The 7,569-nt window shown below is 35.0% G+C and overlaps 1 protein-coding gene across 1 annotated transcript in view; it reads right to left on the reverse strand.

Annotated features, from left to right (window-relative positions):
* Positions 1-7,569, reverse strand: part of LOC112470954 (O-acetyl-ADP-ribose deacetylase MACROD2-like) — a 1,076,828-nt gene that overhangs the window by 231,583 nt on the left and 837,676 nt on the right. The gene's annotated exons all lie outside the window — the stretch shown is intronic.

Genomic DNA, 7,569 nt, shown 5'->3' on the forward strand with positions numbered 1-7,569 from the left:
ACATCTTCTTCTACTTGTGGAAGGTTCTGGAAATTTCAATTTGTTCTTTTATTGATTTGAGTGACAAATATGTTCAAGAAGTATGATAAGTGCTGTATATCTAAGTGCTAAGAAAAAGGAATATTCTATGTATGACTATGTATATATGTATACATATATAATATCTGTATGTATACATATATGTGCATGTATGTATTTATGTATATATTTTTATGGGTATATGTGTGTGTTTTCTCTTAATTCCTAAAACAACTCTTGGATAGTGTCCCCCACCTATAGTGAAGAAAATCATACCTGATGCTTTCGTGAAGATTCAGTAAGAGAAGTTTAATGTTCTGAAAATTCACATGTAATTAAACTTTGAAAGTTAAATCATATTTTAATCACATTGAAAGCTGACTTGTTTTTTAACTTCTTAAGTATATTCTGGATCCCTTACTAAAGCAAATATTTCTTTCATAAAGATTTTTTCTCAGATTTTAAAGTTTAACCTGTACAAATAACATATCTTACTAAGCCTTCACTTAAACTGTCAGTTAAGGAAATCAGAGCATTCAGTTGCTGTTCATGGGTCTTTAATTGCTTCAGATGTTTTTGTTGTTGTTGTTATATCACATTTATTTTCTATTATCTGGGCGGCATGACAGTACATCTGTGAAGTTTAGGTACAATATGAACATGAATGAATTTTTAGCTTATAATTTTATCATCTCTAACTAGATAGTTGACAAAATGTTTTTGAGAGACAAGTTTTTCTGATCAGTATTACATATTATAAAGACACAGAAAATAAGAAGCTCTTATTTATTGCACACAGAACATACATTCCCATAGTTGAATATTCACTGGTTGTGATTAAAAGTTTACCCAAAGGGGCATACTTCTGTGAATTTGAGGGCAGTTGACCTATAAACATGGCAGTAAAGGCCCTCCCTCATGCAATTTTTGTTTTTTAAAAAAAGCTACCATAGCAGATAACATCTGGTTGCATGTAATGTGAATTCATCTGAAATCCCAATGTAAACAAGTTCACCAATAGCAAGAGGCAGTTAAACATTCCACTGGCTTTAGATAATTAAAACCATCTTCTAAAAAATTACCTTCAATTACCGGACTCCAGGAAAGAAGCAGACAGCTCTGGCAAAGTACCAGAAAGAGTAAGGAGGGACGGGGGAAGGGAAAGGAAAAAGAGAGAAAGAGGAAAAGAGAAAAAACACAAAGTCTATTTTCCAAAATGTAATGGAAGGTCATTAAATGTAAGCTAGGATGGTTAATGTCATGCCTACCCCAAAAGATATCGTTAGTGGGAACACAGGATTAGAGCCTAGAAAGCTATTGGTGTTGCTTTTATTATAGGTTCTTGCTTTCAAGCAGTAATGTCTTTAAACACTATAGGCAGAAGGATTTTTTTAAATCTGATTTTCAAAAAAATTAACAAAGTCAAGGAAAGAAACTTCACAATTTTCCAGTTCTCAACATGTTTTAAAATTTTCCTGTAACTAGTAAGCAGGCATGTGAACCATTGTTTATAAATATTTAAATATATATATTTGGCTTTTGAAATTATAAACTAGATGCATGCCTAAAAATTTACAGTGTTTCAGGTTTATGGTATATAATGCATTAAGGGTATTGTAGCTTCCTTTTTAAAGGGTTATCAAATCATTTCATCTTTTTAAAGTCTTTTCCATGACATTTAATCTCTAGAAATGGTGAGACAAAAGGATTTGCTTAAATCCTCTTACATCTTAAAAGCTATATAGAATCAGGGAAAATGTATCACATTACTTTAGATTAACTATATACTGTAACAGTTAACTAGTCAATCCCTATGCCAACCTACTGCATTAGTATATATTAATATAGTATAGTATATTGTCTTTACAATGGAGTTTTGACGGTAATTTGACCTATCTGTAAATAATAATAACAATAAAGCAACTGAATTTTTGTGCTAGAGAACCAAGTCTATTTACTTCTAATTGAAATGTCAGGACAATATGCATTTTAATTAGCTTCTAGACAGATGCATTACAACACCTAAATTCTACACATAGAGACACCATTGTGTTTTATTTACTTTGTGAGCAAGATCATTAAACCAGTTCTGAGGCAATGCTGCAGCTTTGCTATGAAGAATATTGCAGGCAGGAAATTCATGTTTAAGAAGTGATTTCTCTTTACAAAAGTGATCATAGAAAAAGCCATTTATTAGAAATAAGTTATTTTCTCTACTGTATAGCCTCAAATAAGTTCTAGATGTAAGATAAACTAAAAATTGGCTGCCATATATAACACAGCTCTTACCACAATTTGTAATTATGTGTACATGTATGTGTTAACACCTGTCTCTATCATGAATGAGGCACAGATCATGAATGCTCTGTATATAGGAGTACAGTCAGTGACAGTCAAAATGCTTGACACCTCATAGGAACTTGATTAACATCCATGGGTAAATGAGTGAATGATTGGTCACAGTTGTAACCATTTTGATGCAAATATTCCCAGTCCCAATTCTTTGATTAACTGTGTACCTGTAGATGTGAAGTTTTAATAACAGGATAACTGAGTCCAAATCCAGTCTGTGCCCAAACAAGTCCAGGCTTTGTTCCATTGTCAACTAAAACTCTTCACCTTACTTTGCCCTTCTCTTAGAGGTCCATCTTTTCCCCAGAGAAGTTAGATCTATTTTGAAAGAGAACTTGATTTGCAGTCTATATCAAATCCATTTTTGAAGTAGGTAATGCACAAGTAATAACTTAATGAAGTAAACTGAATGCTGAAAATAAGGTAACTGGGTACTTAACCTAGTCCTGCCCTGTGAGCTCAGAATCAGGAGGATTATGTCTTTTTAAACTTCAGTTTGCTCCTTTGAAAAGTACCCAAAATAAATTCCCATCTTTCAAGGAAGTCTGACAAATATTAAGCTTAAGTGTATTCAGAGCAGGAGTTTGAGGGCTGTCATTACTGTAACATTTAGTTGGTGTCTACCCAAGAACTGGGTTTCTATGTTTGTTGTGTAGTCATTTGTTTTGTTTTTGTTTGTTTTTTAGTGGTCCGAGTTTGTTGTTATGGTATCAGCGACTTCCAATATAATGTACTTCTGTCCATGTACAGGCAGTGAGCAAACATCTGGGGAATGGGGCGAGTAGATTTTTTTTTTTTCCTTGCCATATATACTGATACCATCCAAGGTTTATGGAGGGCTGGGGGAGGTGGAAGGTGTCCAAAGTCATTTCCCTTCCTTAGGAGGCCAACAAGAGCAGCAGCAGGCCTAGTCAGCTGTGTATTGGGCAAGGCACTACTACCGCCTGAGGAATTTCACATGGCAACTAAATAAATTTAGAAAAAAAGCACAGTCTAATAGAAAGATACAGAATCCTGCTCTTTCTTGATCTCTCTCTTCCTGGCTTTAAAGTCTTGGCTGCTTTAAAAATTTTCATTTTATCCAGCTTCTACTTCTATGAATAGTTAGGAACTTCTTTTGAGTGCCCAGTCAAGAATTCTGAGCAATCTTGAAAGACAGATACATTTCCATACCCTCCTCTGTGATTTAAGGAGATCGCAGAGCAAAGCATGTGAATAATATGTGGTATTCTTTCTGTCTCAATACCTTTCATTGTCCCCAACCCCAGCCACTAACCAAAGGCTGCTAATTAGAGTTCTGGAATATCAAAGTTACTCTACATATTAAGGTTAAGAAACATTGTTCTCAGTTCTCTTGCCTACAGAAACAAGGGTATTCTGTAGAGTTTTCTAAACAAAGATCCCAGGTCCTGGTAGAGCTGATCCTTGTCTCCAAAGGTTTCTGAGTAAAGCAGGTGAGCAACTCTGCAACTTCAAAAATAACTACCCTTAGCTTCTTAACTGACCCAAATCGTGTCCCACCTTCTGTAGCACTATTCAAACCACAACCTTTACAAAAGCCTAAATTCAACATTTTTTATCTATTGTCTGTCCCTCATCTATTAACTCTCAGGCAGATTACATTTCCAGAACTCTTTCACTGACTTGGGTAAGCTGGCTCCTCTCTGAAGTTTAGGATTTATGGCTATGGCTTCAGGTGAAATCCCAGGTCAATGGGTGGATTCAGGAGAAATGATTAGTGTAACTTTCTGCCTCACTTAACCCAGCTATTTATCAAAACTGACCCAATCTGAGAATCACTTTAGATCACTGATTTTGGATCAAAATGGTTTTAGCTATGACCACAGCTCATCAAGATCCCCAGGAATATAGCTCCCTTTAAAATTATTAATCAGATCCAAATCAACATCAAAATTGAGTTTTTGTCACCCGAGATATTTATCTATTCTTAAACCATTATCTAGTTGATCCACTGACTATTTCATTATATAACATTATTATATATCATCTCATCATTCAGAAGTGTAATATCTGAAACGATTGTAATTGTTCCAAAAAGACTAAATTTTATGTTTTAATATATGGTGACAGACTTTTTTAAAAGTTACATAATTCGCGCACACACACACACACACACACACACACACACACACACACATCTTGATGCAACTTTGCACATACTAAATATTCACGGAATGCTTATTGATTAATTCAACTGTGTAGATGTTTTTATTTTAATAAATGTCTGTTTCTTCTAATCTAAGAAATATTTATCATTTTCTAGTAAATACATACTCCCTTTTGAAAAGTACAGAATTATTTAGAATAAATGATTTAAATATTAAATAATACTTTTAAATGCCCTCAAGAATTCTGGACCTAGATGTTTTAAATGAAATTTAAAAAATAAAACTCAAATATGATCCTTTGCATTTCATCAGCTTCCCATTAAGGGAGTTATGTTCGAAAATTAACTTTGTTATATAGTTTTCAAACCAGTGTTTATGGGGGATGTGTGGCTTTTAAAACTGAGCTCTTATGCAGAAAATGGTCAGCGCAAACCCCAGGTGTGGGAACCGATGGACCACTTAAATATTCCAAACCTGCAATTTTCAGCCTACAGTGAAATAATTCATGTTTAAAGACAAGCATTACATCAAGCATCAATGTCACTAGAAGACACAGATTCCTCCAAGAGTTTCTAAAGAAACCCTTTTTTTGGGTTTCACAAAGAATCAGTGAGTCAAATTCATCCCTCCGTAGAATTTAAACCTTATCTTGGGCAAGGCTAGCTGCCTTGCCCCTATTCACCCTAAACTCTGAGGGCAGGTATGCTAAATATTTTCGAAGTCTAACTTTTAGAAAATATTCATCAAGATCTTCCACATTAACCTAGACCTTCCTATTGCCAAGCACAGAACACATAGGAGCCACTCCCTAAAAACAAGCTAAGGAGGTAATTTTCCATCTCTCTAAGCTCCAGAGCTTCCATTCACTCTGAGGTCTTCTGAAGAATTCATCTCATTCTTCAGACAAGCAATGAATTGATTTCTAAAACGTCCGCTTATGAGATTTCACCATATACCTTAAGTCCTGACCATGAATGAATTGTATTAAAATCATTATGTAGCTTTACCTAACATGGGATCTCATGAGGGATCTAGAACATATCACACACAGAATATACATTCAAGATGAATTTGACAAGTTAGTGAAACTAGGAAATTGTGCAAAAACTATGATGTGTCTATAGAGCAAACTAATTATTTGTTCTATTATAATATATTCCACAGCATCACTTCCTTTAGGAGTATCCATCTCTGAGGCTGAAATACATTCAATAATATCTTATCTGCTCAATACATTTTGGGCAAGGCCTTCAGACCCTGTAACTTATTCTTCAAAACCTCTAGAACAGTGATTTTAAAAACTGCACGTTAAAGATACATTTGATTTTTCAGAACAGTCTAGAAGAATTCAAAGTCTAGTGAAAAAAAAAAGACTGTGAACAAGTTGTTTAATAACAATGACAGCAACAACACCAATAATAATAGTAGGCAATGCATTTTGAATACTTACTAATTGCCAAGGACAAGCTTAAGCTCTTTACTTTTAATCTTCAGAGAGGGTTTTATTATCATCCTATTCTAGAAATGAGAAAGCTGAAGTCCTAGGAGATTAAACAAATTGCCACAAATCAAGTATCAGATTTGGGACTCAAAAGTACTTGCTTTTAACAGGTAGAAATGTGTCTACTCCTATGGCTTAAAAATAAGTTGGGACTATAAAAGAGAATAAAATTAATTTTTCCTCCATGGCTTTTAAATAGGCAATTCCAAAACTTCAAGAAATGGCAGTTGGAGAGGAATGAAATATTAACTGTTTGAAGTTAAGGACACTACGCCTTGCTTTAATGCAGGTATTCTGGATAAATGTGTCAAAGCCTCGGCTCAGCATTTAATATCACCATACTACAATATTAGGTCCTATGAAGAACTCACTGTCAGATCATATCTGATTCATTTGCATGCCATACACATTATTTTGTCTTTGAACAAGGATTTGGTTTTGTGGTCTCCTAAGAGTCTAAGGAGGTGATGAGGAGGGAAGTGGGTCTGGAATATCTAGCAGAGGCAGCTTTGCCAGGGTAAGCCTGGGTGCCCCCCAACTCCTCCCCATCCTTTCCAACACCTCCCCTCCCCCATCAGAAAAGCTCTACTTTTAGCTGATTATGTTTATGTTATGGGCTCAGACTAAGATTTTTTAAAAACGCTTTTGCAGTTTTCAAAGGTTTCTCAGAGCTATTTCATAAAAACCTAAGGTGAAGAATCATTTGTGAAACACATCCTTTTATTTACCTAATCTTTAGCCTCTTCTGCTAACTTGACTTAAGAGTTCCAGCACTTAGAAAGGCATCTAAGTTATTTGGTTAAAATGTGATTTGAATGCTTTGGGAAGATAAAGTCTATAATTAAGGGATTATCTAACAATGGATCTGCAGGAACTGAAGGCCATTTCCCATAAAAGTATGCAACCACAGAGAACCTCAGGTGAGCTATACTGCACTCAACACTTGTCATACACTCAGGGCATTCATTAACTTTAATTAGGGCCATAAAGAGATGCCTAAAGAAAAAGAAAATGCTCATTTTAAGATAACCTTGTAGTCACGCCCTTATTTCTTCCTTGAATCGAGACAGAGAAAGATAATTTTTTCTTGACCTTTACTTAAACAAACAACCAGAAGAGAACAGCCATTCAGACTGCATCAGATGCCATGTCTTCAATGGCCTAGGAATAGCCCAGCAGCTGTTTCTATGCCAACTATGAGGTTTGTCTCCACTGAGGACAACTTCCTTGTCAAGATAAAATCCAAAGGTTATTTTCAATCTTCAGACTATAATCAAAGGCCTCAGGGTGTGACTACTCCCAAATACCTTACTACAAGATTTTTAATACCTGGCATTTCTTAGATTAGAGAGAACTATAATCATTTATCAACCTTTAAAAAATAATAACAAACTAATGTGAAAACAGCTAAGATTTCAAACTACCCTCTTATTAAGTCACCAAAAAGCTATTCCATCAACTGGAAGCACTTGTTAATCCATCTTGCCAACAGCTGAGCTTTGACAAGTTTCTTTCTAAAGGTGAGCCTTTTGTGAGTAACCCTATAAGCAGTCCTCTACTGTTGGCAGA

Source organism: Pteropus alecto, unplaced genomic scaffold (genome assembly GCF_000325575.1).
Source record: "Pteropus alecto unplaced genomic scaffold, ASM32557v1 scaffold45, whole genome shotgun sequence".
NCBI lineage: Eukaryota > Metazoa > Chordata > Mammalia > Chiroptera > Pteropodidae > Pteropus > Pteropus alecto.